The sequence below is a fragment of the Erinaceus europaeus genome, chromosome 4 (assembly GCF_950295315.1).
Source record: "Erinaceus europaeus chromosome 4, mEriEur2.1, whole genome shotgun sequence".
NCBI classification, from domain to species: Eukaryota; Metazoa; Chordata; class Mammalia; order Eulipotyphla; family Erinaceidae; genus Erinaceus; species Erinaceus europaeus.
The window spans coordinates 63,867,892-63,884,763 of record NC_080165.1 but is presented as its reverse complement, the minus strand read 5'-3'; positions in this window follow the sequence as shown (position 1 = coordinate 63,884,763).

Genomic DNA, 16,872 nt, shown 5'->3' with positions numbered 1-16,872 from the left:
TGACAGATCATCCAGGCAAAAAAAATAAAGACATAAGGGAGCTAAATGAGGAGACAGATAAACTAGAAGTATTGGACATTTTCAGAGTCATTCATACCAAAAAACTGGAATACGCATTTTACTCAAGTCCACATGGGTCATTCTCAAGGATAGACCATATATTCTGCTACAAAGACAGCATCAGCAAATTCAAGAGCAGTGAAATCATCCCATGCATCTTCTCAGACCACAGTGGAATTAAACTAACACTTAACAGTCAACAAAAGATTAGTAATAGTTCCAAAATGTTGAAGCTCAACAGTACACTCCTTAACAACTACTGGGTCAAAGAGGAAATAAAGGAAGAAATCAAAATGTTTCAAGAGTTCAATGAAAATGAAGACACAATCTATCAAAATATTTGGGACACAGCTAAGGCAGTACTGAGAGTACTCATTCATAGCCATACAAGCACACATTAGGAAACAAGAAAAAGCACAAATAAACAGCCTGATTGCTCATCTTAAAGACATAGAAGAAGAAGAACAAAGGAACCCTAAAGCAGCCAGAAGGACAGAAATCACTAAAGTTAGGACAGAAATCAATAACATTGAAAATAAGAAAACCATACAAAAGATCAATGAATGTAAATGTTGGTTCTTTGAAAGAGTGAACAAAATCGACAAACCTTTAGCCAGACTCACAAAACAAAAAAGGAAGAAGACATAACTAAATCAGATAGTAAATGAAAGAGGATATATCACAACAGACACCACAGAAATTCAACATATCATGATAGGCTTCTATGAACAACTATATGCCACCAAGCTAGAGAATCTGGAAGAAATGGACAATTTCCTAGATACCTACCAACTTCCAAAACTAAGTAAAGAGGAAGTAGATAACATGAACAAGCCCATCACAGCTAATGAAATTGAAACAGTTTCAAAATCCTTCCCAAAAATAAAAGTCCTGGACCAGATTGTTTTACAAATGAATTCTACAAAACCGTCAAAGAAGAACTAATAACTTTTAAAACTCTTCCAGAAGATTGAAGACACTAGAATACTCCCTTCCAGCTTCTATGAAGCCAACATCACTCTGATACTAAAAGCAGACAGGGACACAACCAAAAAAAGAAAACTACCAACCAGTATCTCTGATGAACATAGGTGCTAAAATATTGAACAAAATTCTAGCCAACCGGATATAGCATTATATTTAAAAGATTGTTCATAATGACCAAGTGGAGTTTATCTCAGGGATGGAAGGTTGGTTTAATATATGTAAATTAATCAATGTGATCCACCACATCAATAAAAGCAAGAACAAAAACCGTATGGTCATATCAATAGATGCAGAGAAAGCCTTTGACAAAATACAACATCCCTTTATGATCAAAACACTACAAAAAAAAAAAAGGAATAGATGGAAAATTACTCAAGATAGTGGAGTCTTTATATAGCAAAACTACAGCCAACATCATACTCAGTGGTGAAAAACTGGAATCATTTCCACTCAGATCAGGTACTAGACAGGGCTGCCCACTATCCCCATTACTATTCAACATAGTGTTGGAAGTTCTTGCCATAGCAGTCAGGCAGGAGCAAGGAATTAAAGGCATACAAATTGGAAGAAAAGAAGTCAAACTCTCCCTGTTTGCAGATGACATGCTAGTATACATAGAAAAACCTAAAGAATACAGCAAGAAACTTTTGGAAATCATCAGGCAATACAGTAAGGTGTCAGGCTACAAAATTAATATTCAAAAGTCAGTGGCATTTCTCTATGCAAACACCAAGTTAGAAGAAGTTGAAATCCAGACATCAACTCCATTTACTATAGCAACAAAAATAGTAAAATATCTAGGAATAAACCTAACCAAAGAAGTGAAAGATTTGTATACTGAAAATTATGAGTCACTACTCAAGGAAATTGAAAAAGACACAAAGAAGTTGAAAGATATTCCATGTTCATGGGTTGGACATATTAACATCATCAAAATGAATATACTTCCCAGAGCCATCTACAAATTTAATGCTATCCCCATTAAGATCCCAACCACATTTTTTAGGAGACTAGAACAAATGCTACAAATGTTTATCTGGAACCAGAAAAGTCCTAGAATTGCCAAAACAATCTTGAGGAGAAAGAACAGAACTGGATTCAACACACTCCCAGATTTCAAAGTGTATTATAGGGCCATTGTAATCAAAACTGCTTGGTACTGGGACATGAATAGACACACTGACCAGTGGAATAGAACTGAGAGCCCAGAAGTAAGTCCCCATACCTATGGACATCTAATTTTTGACAAAGGCGCCCAGACTATTAAATGGGGAAAGATGAGTCTCTTCAACAAATGGTGTTGGAGAAAAATGGATTGAAACATACAGAAAAAATGAAACTGAACCACTATATTTCACCAAATACAAAAGTAAGTTCCAAGTGGATCAAGGACTTGGATGTTAGACCACAAACTATCAGATACTTAGAGGAAAATATTGGCAGAACTCTTTTCCGCATAAATTTTAAAGACATCTTCAATGAAACGAATCCAGTTACAAAGAAGACTAAGGCAAGCATAAACCTATGGGACTACATCAAATTAAAAAGCTTCTGCAAAGCAAAAGAAACTACTACCCAAACCAAGAGGCCCCTCACAGAATGGGAGATCTTTACATGCCATATATCAAACATGAGGCTAATAATCAGAATATATATATAAAAAAAAACTTGCAAATCTCAACACCAAGAAAACAAATAACCCCATCCAAAAATGGGGGGAGGATATGGACACAATAATTATCACAGAAGAGATCCAAAAGGCCGAGAAACACATGAAAAAATGCTCCATGTCTCTGATTGCCAGAGAAAAGCAAATAAACACAACAATGAGATATTATTTCACTCCTGTGAGAATGTCATACATCAGAAGAGGTAACAGCAGCAAATGCTGGAGAGGTTGTGGGGACAAAGGAACCCTCCTGCACTCCTGCTGGGAATGTCTATTTGTCCAGCCTCTGTGGAGAACAGTCTGGAGAACTATCGGAAAGCTAGAAATGGACCTACCCTATGATCCTGCAATTCCTCTCCTGGGGATATATCCTAAAGAACCCAAGATACCCATCCAAAAAGATATGTGTACACATATGTTTTTGGCAGCACAATTTGTAATGGCCAAAACCTGGAAGCAACCCAGGTGTCCAACAACAGATGAGTGGCTGAGCAAGTTGTGGTAAATATATACAATGAAATACTACTCAGCTATCAAAAATGGTGACTTCACCATTTTCAGCCGATCTTGGATGGAGCTTGAAAAAATCATGTTAAGTGAAATAAGTCAGAAACAGAAAGATGGGTATGGGATGATCTCACTCTCAGGCAGAAGTTGAAAAACAAGATCAGAAAAGAAAACACAAGTAGAACCTGAACTAGAATTGGCGTATTGCACCAAAGTAAAAGATTCGGGTGGGTGGGTGGGAAGAATACAGATCCAAGAAGGATGACAGAGGACCTAGTGGGGGTTGTATTGTTATATGTAAAATTGAGAAATGTTATGCATGTACAAATTATTGTATTTACTGTCAAATATAAAGCATTAATTCCCAATAAAGAATTTTTTTAAAATGGGGAAATACTTGGAAGACTTAAGGAATTTAGTAAAGTACATGCAACAGTAGACTTGTGGTCAGTTTCAGAGTGGTTTAGAAGCAAGCCAGGTGCAGATCATAGGGCTCCCTGCATGTAAAACCTGACTATCTATTACCCTTTAACAGCACCTTTCTCCTCCCAAACAGTGGAACACCTGATGCAACAGGTCAAAATCTGATGTAAAATAAGGCCATGGCTCACTGGATGTAATATCAGTGAATAACTGATGTGTCACTTACTGATAATGGCTTTCCTTCACTTTTTGCATCTGACCAGCCTTATCCATGGGTGGAATTGGTTAGCTAACCCAGAGCCCCTCTTATTCTTTAGCCATATCATATATTCTACCCAATGTTCCTGCTCTATAAACACAACCTCTTCTTAGGGGCACTACACTGAGAATTGTATGACTGGAGGTCTTTACTGGGATATCCTTGGCATGGACTTTCCAGTTTGTTCTGAGGTAAGATAACATTTAGAAAATTGACCCTCCCCACTCCCCCCATGAAGTGCAGTGTTTACTATGGGTTATCTACAAGTGACTTTATGATACAAATAAAACTTCTGACTGAACCTGCCAGGAGTTCACCATTCAACCAGCAAATGGCCCCAGTAAAAAGAACTTTTTTACAGAGCCCATCAGGAAGGTTTTTTTTTTTCCCTTGTCAACGTATAGAAACTCCATCACTGATGAGTATTACTCATTTTTACAGAATTTGAGGGGAAATAAATTTTTTAATCCAAATAATAGGAGTCTATCATAGAAGATTATAGTTTGAACTATGAAACCAGAGCAATTACAGATTGTCAGTTTGTATGTAGCTAGAGAAAACCACTTGTATATGCAAATTGCATGTGCCTGTCTTCTGCACTAAGACAGACCCATTATGGGGTATGGGATAGCATAGACGCAGAGGAAGATCAGGGTGGCGAAAGGAGAAGATAAGGAAAAGAGCTCATCAATTTCCAAAGAATTGGCAATGTCAAGTTCATTTAAGCATCTGTGGCTTGAAATGTTTATACACTAAGCTTAATAGCCTCCTGTCACTTTAAGTTTATTCATGTTTGTTTGTTCCAAAGGTTTTCTTGTTAAAAAAAAAAGACTTACTATGCATATCAAAAAGATTATTTGCAATTTGGAAAACCATTCTTTTGTCTTTATGTAAAGCCTATAAGTTCAAGAACCCCTTTGAGTATTATACACAATTAAAGGTGTTTAGTTCATAAATCTGAATGCTAAAGCCTCCTTTCTAACTGTAGGTAGTGCAAACACATTGCATTTAAATATGCAGAAGTAGCTAAACTACAAAGAGGGGGGATTAGTTAAAAGAAGCATGAAATCCCAATGCTTTTCATCTCTGCATGTTTGTAAAGGCACCCAAATAAAGATTTAACTGCAAGCAGTTTATTTTGAATGTCATCCCAGGAAACACCACTGGTTGGAGAGTAGGGCAGTGAGGCTAACTAGGGAAGTAGTCACTTACTATAGTGGCCCTTATAGCTTAATCCCACTGGGAATTCTAGGAGCTTTGGCAGGAAATGTGTCTGAGTTATCCCATTAAAGAAGCAGAAGAGTTAACACCAAGTTCCATGAGTTATAAAGGGGAGGTGTGTGTGTGTGTGTGTGTGTGTGTGTGTGTGTGTGTGTGTGTGTGTGTGTGTGTGTGGTGTGTGTGAATTTCTTATTCTTTAAGGACGGAACAAAAGGAAGTCCTCAGACAAAGAATGTGCTTGGAGATCAAAATTAGGCTATCATGCACTGAAATGAAAAAGTGTGGGTTTTCTGGACAGAGCACCAATAGCATCTGCCCCCCTCCCCATATCTTTGATTCTCAATTCATTAGAGGATCTGAATGGAATGTGCACCCCGGATGACAGAAGAGGGTCTTGTTGATTCTATCAGACCAGACCAGCAGGAATATATCCTGAGTATTCTTTTTTTAAAATTCTCTTATGTTGCCCTTGTTGTTTTATTGTTGTTGTTATTGATGTCATGTCATTGTTGTTGGATAGGACAGAGAGAAATGGAGAGAGGAGGGGAAGACAGAGAGGGGGAGGGAAAGATAGACACCTGCAGACCTGCTTCACTGCCTGTGAAGCAACTCCCCTGCAGGTGGGGAGCCAGGGGCTTGAACCGGGATCTTTACACCGGTCCTTGTGCTTTGTGCCATGCACGCTTAACTAGCTGCACTACCACCTGACTCCCATAGTCTGAGTATTCTGATGAATCCACCTCAAGACTATGACATTAGATCTTAAGAATGTACCACAGGATGTTACTGAGCACTCCAGTTACACCCAAAATTCTGAGAATTCAACATCCTGAAGGAAGACAAGTGGCTTGAGCCCAAGGCACTCAGGTCTATAGTCTGGCCTTCTATGGTCATGTGTAGACATTTCAGACCTAGGTCTTTGTCTGTATGGGGAATAATCATGTAGTGGAGGGTCTCTCTCTCTCTTTCTCTCCATCTCTCCCCCCCTCACCTTAACAGCATCCCTATTTTTCTCAGGAAATTTCAATCTATAATTGCAGTAGTACTCTTATGCTCCAACACTCTATCTTCTTCCAGTTCCAAACTGTCTCCTAAACTTTGTGTCAGCTATGGTGGTTGTCAGGGAGAAGGGAGAGACACATGAACATTGGTGGTTGCAATCAGCTACACACACACACTTGTGAAACTATACCCTTAAAATATTGATTTTATCCATCATGGTTATCACTGAAGAGCAGTGCTTGCCTGACAAATCCACCACTCCTGGTGGTTTGTTTGTTTGTTTGTTTGTTTATGATACAGACAGAAATAGAAAGGGAGGAAGATTCCTACAGTTCTATTTTACAGTTTCTGAAGCTTCCCTCCTGCAGGTGGCAAATAAGGGGCTTGAACCCTGGTCTTTGCACATGGTAATGTGTGCATTCTACTGGGTGAGCCACTGCCCAGTCCCACCCCTGAAATCTTATTCCATAAACCAATGTTAAGTCACCAATAATAAAAAAAAATCACAAAAAAGTTATGTAAAGAAATATTTCTTAGAGAGTGGCTAAGCACTGAAAGAGCTTGCGAAGAGAGTAGACTTCTAGACTCCATTCGCTACCCACTGAATCTGAATGTCTTAAGTCAAAACAAGATAATGGCAGCATTTGAGAAACAACACAGCTGATCCTAATACTTAAGACATGTGGGTTTCAATTTTGGTATTAGAATCAGCTGGAGGCTATGTACCATTTCCCTCAAATTCCCACCCACTTCACCTACCCCCAAAGCTCAAGACACTCCAAACTAAGTCAGTATTCAGGAGTGAGTTCGAACAAGATTTGAAATTCCCCCCAGGGGATTCCAGTGTGCAGCCAAGTTTGAGAACCAGTGACAAGACTTTTAATATGAAGTGCTAGCATATAAGCAGTCTCTTTTAATCACTTTGTTGGGAAAAACATTGAGTCACCCAACTGTTGTCACAAAAGTGTAGTTTTATATCTCACCATGATAGCCACCAGCATACTAAGTGCTTCACAAACCAAGTGCATTTACCAAGAGCCTCCTAGCCTTAAAAGTCTGAGCTCAGACTATCAATTTACAAATAAGAAAATAATGTAAATTTGCATGGTCAAACACCTGATTGAATATAGATTTATTTTTCTTAATCTCAAGAAATATCCTTAATTATTCAGTGCCCAAGCCCACTCAGCATTTAATAAATCATTGCTTAACAAAGAATAAATTATCTGTGATCCTACTATCCCCATTGCTTGGCTTAATTGATTATATTATTTTTATTCTGAACATATTTTTCTTAATTTATAACATTATATTTAATATTGCAGTGTACCGACCAGACTCCTTACAACAAAAGCAGGACCTGAATTTCAAAATTCCCAAATCATAGTTCAAAAACTACAGGCTTTTAATAATGCATAAAATGATCATATATAAAGTCTTGCATGTGCACACTAATATCGAAAGAAGGTGTTTTGGTTTTTATCTTAACATCTGCAAATGTATAAAGACATTACCAACCACAATATAGTCTTGATTTTTCCTGGAGGCCAGAATCATTTTCTTTGTGTGTTGCACATTTTCATTTTTATGCTTTAAGAGTAGTAGTGGAAAATATTAAAATATTGACATTTAGAGGTTTTTTTTCTGTAATTTACATTTGATCTAATACAAAGGAAACTTATCATATGGGACTTTACTTGAAATACTCCCTAAGCAGGTAATGCCAGAAGTTTTGAATGTGCTGTTATACCTGGACTGAATCCTATCTGGAAGCATCTTCCATTCCTGGCTCCCAGAGTTCTCCCAGCTCCCTAATTCTTCTCAGCTGATCTGTATAATCATATATCACCTGGAGCAGCCCATTTCTGAGACTAATATATCTATGTCCTCCTAGTGAGATTCAAAAGTTGTACTAACCCTATGTCGGTTTATTCGAAAGATTCACACAATTATATATATATATGGGTGTATATATATATATATATATATATATATGTATGTATATACACATATATATATATATGATCTTTGTTCTGCGATGCTGGCAATAAAAACCTGTGAAACTGGCTGCCTTTGATATGCTAATAAGATGCTTCTTGAATCTCGATAGCTTCAAGATGAGAATAGTTGCCACAAAACAACCACATGATTAGAAGTTCAAAACTGTATCCAAACTCATACTTTGTGAGAACTGTGATTCTGAAGGAGGTGAGGGTCATAGAACTTTGAGTATAGTATGAAACTACACCCATGAAATCTTATAATTTTATAAACCAATATCAACTCTCTAATATTGGAAGTGTCTAATTTTCAGCCCCAGTCCTCTTCCTCCTGGAAGTAGAGATTTAAGGATTGAGTTTGATCATTCACTGCTAATAATTTAAATCAGTTGTGTCAAATTGTGAAAGCCCCATAAAAAATCCTAAATAAAATTTAAAAACTTCCTGGTTGGTGAACACACTGGTAGGGTAGCATATTTTCAGGACAAGGTTATGCCCTGATTTGAAGTACATGGTACCTTTGGCTCACAGCTCATGTTTTGCTAGCTCAAGGCCCATGTTGTGCACATAGAACCTTTTATACCTGATGTAAATGATATGATACACCTGATGTAAGCCGAAGGCATAAAGGCTATTTGGAGACGATACGAGAACTGACAGAGATGGAGTTGGAGGCAGGGAAGATGCCAGCCTGCTGGCATGGGGGCTTCCTCCCTTATTTTTTAAATTTATCTTATTTTATTTTTAATTTTTTAATTATCTTTAGTTATTTATTGGATCAAGACAGCCAGAAATCAAGAGGAAAGGGTGGGATTGAGAGAAAGAAAGACAGACAGACACCTGCAGTACTGCTTCACCACTTGTGAAGCTTTCCCCTGCAGATGGGGACTGGGGACTCGAATGTGAGTCCTTGCGCACTGTAACATGTGCGCTCAACCAGGTGCACCACCACCAGACCCCTGTGGGCTTCCTCCCTTGACAGTAAAGAACACAATAAAGGTGGGAGATAGTAAGCAGGAGCTAGCCTCTCTTTCACTCTGACTCTTGTCAGCTCCACCATTGATGGTTTTGTTTACTAAGGATCTCACCGTTACTGAATTATCCTTCCTTAGCCTTCTGAGCCTGACATATATCTAGAGAAAACCTGGAAATTCTGGGCCACTGCACCCTCATACCTTCCACTATGCATTTCTTTTATTTGGCTGTTTGAGTTGTAGCTTTTATTTAAAAAAATTATGAAGTCACATGTTATTCTAGCAGATTATCAAAAATGAGGGGACCATGGGAACTCCAAGGCTGTAGTGTGCCCAATGGAAACGTAGGTAGCCTGGGTGTCTTATTTGTGTCTGGTGTCTGAAGTGGGACAATCTATGGGGTTTAGCTGGCCTATAATTCCTGAAATTAGTGTCAGGAATTGTTGAACATGCAGTTGGTGTGAAGAATTGGTATGAACAAATGAAACAAACTCATTTATTCTCGATATTTTTTATTTCCTGGGTGATGTGATCTATAATAACAAAGGTGTGGTTGTAAAAGTAGAAACCAAGGGGGTAGGGCGGTAGTGCAGCGGGTTATGTGTACATGGTGCGAAGCCCAAGGACTGGCTCAAGCCACTGGCCCCCCACCTGCAGGGGGTTCGCTTCACAGGCGGTGAAGTAGGTCTGCAGGTGTCTGTCTCTCACCTTTTCTGTCTTCCCCTCTCTTGATTTCTCTTTGTCCTATCCAACAACAATGATAATAATAATAACCACAACAATAAAACAACAAGGGCAACAAAAGGGGAAAAATAGCCTCCAGGAGCAGTGTATTCATACCAAGCCCCAGCAATAACTCTGGAGGAAAAAAGAAAAACAATCATTTTAAATGGGGGATTCAACTCAGAGTGGGTCTATTCAATACTCCTGGTGATTTTAATCCAGCCTGCTTGTTCTTAACAGAGACAAATCCTCATACAGAGCCATAGGGGACTGTACGAGAGTGTGGATACCACCAGGTGCAGGAATCATGTGGACTGTATAGGAAGCTGACTATCCTGCTCCTTTAAACATCCTACCTAGTTTTTCCAGAGTATTAAAAGGAGGTAGTCTTAGTCTGCAAACAAACAAGTGATATTTGCCTTCCAATTTAGCTGTTTCTTCTCTAAGAAACAATTTAAACTGGATGCATGGCTTGCATTCTGGAGTACAGTGGAGATATCATCTAATGTTATTAGACTCCTCTGTTTAACAGCACTTGCATAATCATAGAAGAACAAGGAGTCAACTCACAGAACTAGGAGCAAACTATATTGATAGTTGAGAAGTCTCTGGTGCATAGCTGGTTCGGGATCTTAAAATGGATGTTTGAATCTTTCTCTGTCCTGAATGAGATGTTTTTTCTAGGGTCAAGGGAGACTCACTCTTGGATATTAGATTGTGGAAATGACTACGCATGTAATGAGTCTGCTGGCTATCCTTCCTCCAAATGGAGAGGGCAGGGCTCTCACTGGGTCAGAGTAAATGCAATTCAAAACAAGCCCTTTAATCTTTGGTGGATAGAATAGCTTTTTCTATCACAACTCCTCCAACTTCTCCTCCCTTATCCAAAAAAAAAAGCACTCAAGAAGTTTTTCTGCATCTCCAGGTGAATTTGAATTGATGGTAGAGGGAAAGGGATTTTGGTGCTACCTTTGGGTTCATAAAATCAACCTAGCCCCAGGATATAGAAAAACTAAAGGAGGTTGGGTGGTGACATACCTGGTAAAGCACACGTTACCATGCTCAAGAAAAGCTAAAGGAAGACAAGGTTTTAAAGTGGGAAGGAGAAGAGAGGATAAAAATTCTTATTATTTCATTTGAATTTTTGAAGATTGAAATTTTCTGTAGATGTTTGAGTTGGGCTTCTGCAAGTCACTGGGTTCATTAGACCTCACATCTTAAGTTCGTATGGGTTAATGTGGCTGTTCTGCTCATTTTGGTAAAACTCCATCATATTGAACTTAGCATATCATAATGCCAAGAGGGAAGAGTGCCCCAGAGAGCCTTCACACCATTAAAAGTTCACAGGCATTAAAAGTTCAGCTGCGATACTTCCGAAACGTGGGAGGAAGATGGCGGACTGAGATGCTGCTAGCAGCATGTGCTCTGATCACATCTGGAAACGGTAGGATTTTCTGCCTTTAGCAGGCCAGTCAATAATTATAGTCACCAAAGAGGTGACTATAATTTAATTTGGGTTAAGAATTAGAGTAAAGTTGGCACGGACTAGCGGGCGGGCTGCTCCAGACTTCCCAGGCAGCGCCGGGCAAGGCAGGTGCGCCGGGCATTGTCCTCCGCCCGGGGAAGGCTGCTCCTCCGCCGGTTGCAGAGCGCTGCTGGGCGGCTGGCAGAGGATATGGAGGGAGCAATATAGCTCGGGGGCTTTCTCTTGGGAGTCTCCAGGGACCACCACGACCCTGAGGGCGGATCCAAAGACTTCTTGAGTGTAGCTCTCATTGGATCAAAGGACTTGGAGCTAGTTTTCATTTTCGAGAAATCCTTTAAAAAAGTCTGGAGGGGGGGGGTTTCCCGGAAGATGGCGGACTGAGAAGCTGCTAGCCGCTGAGCTCTGAACACATCACCTGGAAACAATAGGATTTTCTGCCTTTAGCAGGCCAGCCAATAAGGTGTCATAGCGGTGACAAGGAGATGACTATAACTTAATTTGGGTTAAGAATTAGAGTAGGGGAAAAAAATTCTTTTTTCTTCCTTTTAATTTTCAAGCATACCTTCCCCCCTCCCCGCCATAAGCAGTCCCTGGGGACCAGCTTCTAGCAGGATACCCCCACACCACCAAACAGGGTGTTTTTTTGAATTCACTGATACACATTTGGGAAGTTCCTTGCACTGCTCTTTAATTACAACTCTTTTTCTTATCTTCTCCCTTTTCTCTCTCTTGTCTCTCTCTCTCTCTCTTTTTTTTTTTAATATGTCATACACTTCTTCCTTCTTCTTTGCCTTTCTGAATTTGTGAATTACTTTGGGGAAGAAATCTGACCCAGAGCGGACTCTCTATGTGTGTATCTCTGCTCTAGTTCCCTTTCCCCTCTTGTGACCCCTAGAATATACGGTGGATAGTAGATTTGCATAACTGTCTATTCTTGCTCTCCTCTCTTTCTTCACTGGGATTTGGTTACTATTTTTTCATGGACTGGAAATTGTTTGGCTAACTGGTAACGATTAAACTACTTCAATACTTTCTTCAGTTGCTACTGTAATTCCGGAGGTTGGTGAGTGCAATTGTCATAAAGGTATTTAGTACAGTGTTACTTGTACTCAAGACACAACAACTGAGGAACAACAGAGCAAAAAAAAAAAGAAGAAAGAAACACATAAATCAAAAAAATGGGTAGATCAAAAACAAATAAAACTGCTACTCCAATGAATGAAGACAAGAGCCCAGAAGAAACTACAAATCAGCCAGAAGTAACCATAGATAAGAAAAGTATGCAAGCAATAATAAAATTATTAATCACAGAAATGAAAACAACAATGGAGGAAAGGAATGGCAGTATTAGGGAAACAACAGTTGAGACCCCCAAGGAAAATACTGATTATCTTGAGGCAATTAGAGAACTGAAAGCTGAAATAGCTGTAATGAAGAAAGAAGCTGAGTTAAGGGAAAGCAGACTAACAGAAGCAGAAAACAGAATTAGTCAGAGGATGAGTTAGAGAAAACAAAGAAAGAGGTGAAAGAGCTTAAAAAGAGATTGAGAGACACTGAAAACAACATCAGAGACATATGGGATGATCTCAAAATAGGTAACATTTGTATAATTGGCCTGCCAGAGGAAGAAAGAGAGGAAGGGGAAGCAAACATTATAGAGGAAATAATGGAAGAAAACTTCCCAGACCTGAATAACAGAAAGGACATCAAGATTCAAGAGGCCCAGAGAGTACCAAACAGAATCAACCCAGACCCGAAGACACCAAGACATATCATAGTCACAATGAGAAGAAGTAAGGATAAAGAAAGGATCCTAAAGACTGCAAGAGAGAAACAAAAAGTCACATACAAGAGAAAACCCATAAGATTGTCTGAGACTTCTCCACTCAAACTCTAAAAGCCAGAAGGGAGTGGCAAGATATCTATCGAGCCCTGAATGAAAAACAGTTTCAACCAAGGATAATATATCCTGCTAGACTTTCATTCAAACTAGCTGGAGGGATCAAAACCTTCTTAGATAAACAACAGTTAAAGGAGGCAACCATCACCAAACCGGCCCCGAAAGAGATACTAAAAGAACTCTTATAAACAATAACATCACTATAATACTTGCAATATATCAGAGCAAACAAATTTTTTTTTAGAACAATGGCACTACAATACATTAAATCCATAATATCAATAAATGTCAATGGCTTAAACTTACCCATCAAAAGGCACAGGGTGGGGGATGGATCAGAAAACATAACCCAACCATATGCTGCTTGCAAGAATCCCATCTGTCACAACATGATAAACACAGACTTAAAGTGAAAGGATGGAATCATACAGGCTAACGGACCACAAAAAAGGGCAGGAAAAGCCATTCTCACCTCAGATATGATAGATTTTAAATTAAATAAAGTAATAAAAGATAGGCAAGGACATTACATAATGATTAGAGGATCAATCAGCCAAGAAGACTTAAAATTACTAACAGCTATGCACCCAATGAGGGACCATCTAAATACATTAAGCATCTACTGAAAGAATTTCAAAAATACATCAATAATAATACAAGAATAGTGGGAGACTTCAATACCCCACTCTCACACTTAGACAGATCAACAAAGCAGAGAACCAATAAAGATACAAGAGAATTGAATGAAGAGATCGACACACTAGACCTCTTGGACATTTTCAGACTCCGCCACCCCAAAAAACTGGAATACACCTTCTTTTCAAATCCACATAACACATACTCAAGGATAGACCACATGTTAGGCCACAAAGACAGCATCAATAAATTCAAGAGCATTGAAATCATCTCAAGTATCTTCTCAGACCACAGTGGAGTAAAACTAACATTTAACAACAAACAGAAAATTATTAAAAGACACAGAATTTGGAAACTAAACAACATGCTCCTTAAGAACCATTGGGTCAGAGATTCACTCAAACAGGAAATTCAAATGTTCCTGGAAACTAATGAAAATGAAAACACAACCTATCAAAATATTTGGGACACAGCTAAAGCAGTACAGAGAGGGAAACTTATAGCCATACAATCACATATTAAACACCAAGAAGAAGCTCAAATGAACGACCTTACTGCACACCTCAAGGACTTAGAGGAAGAGGAACAAAGGAACCCTAAAGCAACCAGAAGGACAGAAATCACTAAAGTTAGAGCAGAAATAAACAACATCAAAAATAAAAGAACCATACAAAAGATCAATGAAGCCAAATGTTGGTTCTTTGAAAGATTAAACAAAATTGACAAACCCCTAGCCAGACTCACCAAACAAAAAAGAGAGAAGACTCAAATTAATAGAATTGTAAACAATGGAGGAGATATCACAACTGACACCACAGAAATCCAGAGAATCCTGTGAAACTTCTATAAAGAACTATACGCCACCAAGCTAGAGAATCTGGCAGAAATGGAGCAATTCCTAGAAACCTATGCACTTCCAAAACTGAACCAAGAAGAACTACAAAATCTAAATGCACCAATCACAGACAAAGAAATTGAAACCGTTATTAAGAATCTCCCCAACAACAAAAGTCCTGGACCAGATGGCTTCACAAACGAATTCTACAAAACTTTCAGGAAACAGTTAGTACCCATACTTCTTAAGCTATACCATAAGATTGAAGAAACAAGAATACTCCCTTCCACCTTTTATGAAGCCAACATCACTCTGATACCAAAAGCTGATAGGGACAGAACAAAAAAGGAAAACTACAGACCAATATCTCTGATGAACATAGATGCCAAAATATTAAACAAGATCTTGGCCAACCGGATACAGCAACACATCAAAAAGATTGTTCATCATGACCAAGTGGGATTCATCCCAGGAATGCAAGGCTGGTTCAACATCCATAAGTCAATCAATGTCATTCACCACATCAATAAAAGCAAAGCCAAAAACCACATGATTATCTCAATAGATGCAGAGAAAGCCTTTGACAAAATCCAACACCCATTCATGCTCAAAACTCTACAAAAATGGGAATAGACGGGAAATTCCTCAAGATAGTGGAGTCTATATATAGCAAACCTACAGCCAACATCATACTCAATGGACAGACGCTGAAAGCATTCCCCCTCAGATCGGGGACTAGACAGGGCTGTCCACTGTCACCGTTACTCTTCAACATAGTATTGGAAGTTCTTGCCATAGCAATCAGGCAAGAGAAAGAAATCAAAGGGATATAGATTAGAAGGGAAGAAGTCAAGCTCTCACTATTTGCAGATGATATGCTAGTATACATAGAAAGACCTAAAGAATCCAGTAGAAAATTACTGGAAGTTATTAGGCAATATAGCAAGGTATCAGGCTACAAAATCAATGTACAAAAATCAGTGGCATTTCTTTATGCAAACACTAAATCTGAAGAAGAAGACATCCAGAAATCACTCCCATTTACTGTTTCAGCAAAATCAATCAAATACCTAGGAATAAAGTTGACCAAAGAAGTGAAAGACTTGTATGCTGAAAACTATGAGTCGCTACTCAAGGAAATAGAAACTGATACCAAGAAATGGAAAGATATCCCATGCTCATGGATTGGAAGAATAAATATCATCAAAATGAATATTCTCCCCACAGCCATATACAAATTTAATGCAATACCCATCAAAGTTCCACCAAGCTTCTTTAAGAGAATAGAACAAACACTACAATCATTTATCTGGAACCTGAAAACACCTAGAATTGCCAAAACCATCTTAAGGAAAAGAAACAGAAATGGAGGCATCACACTCCCATCACACACCTTAAACTATATTATAAAGCCAGCATCATCAAAACAGCATGGTACTGGAACAAAAATAGGCACACAGACCAGTGGAACAGAATTGAAAGCCCAGAAGTAAATCCCAACACCTATGGACATCTAATATTTGATAAGGGGGCCCAAAGCATTAAATGGAAAAAGGAGGCTCTCTTCAATAAATGGTGCTGGGAAAACTGGGTTGAGACATGCAGAAGAATGAAATTGAACCACTTTATCTCACCAGAAACAAAAATCAACTCCAAATGGATCAAAGACCTAGATGTCAGACCAGAAACAATCAAATACTTAGAGGAAAACATTAGTAAAACACTTTCCCACCTACACCTCAAGGACATCTTTGAGGAATCAAACCCAATTGCAAGGAAGACTAAAGCAGAAACAAACCAATGGGACTACATCAAATTGAAAAGCTTCTGTACATCCAAAGAAACTATTAAACAAACAGAGAGACCCCTCACAGAATGGGAGAAGATCTTCACATGCCAGACATCAGACAAGAAACTAATCACCAAAATATATTAAGAGCTCAGCAAACTTAGCACCAAAAAAGCAAATGACTCCATCCAAAAATGGGCAGAGGATATGAACAAAACATTCACCTCAGAGAAGATCCAAAAGGCTAACAAACATATGAAAAACTGCTCTAGGTCACTGATTGTCAGAGAAATGCAAATTAAGACAACACTAAGATAACACCTCACTCCTGTAAGAATGGCATACATCAAAAAGGACAGCAGCAACAAATGCTGGAGAGGATGTGGGGACAGAGGAACCCT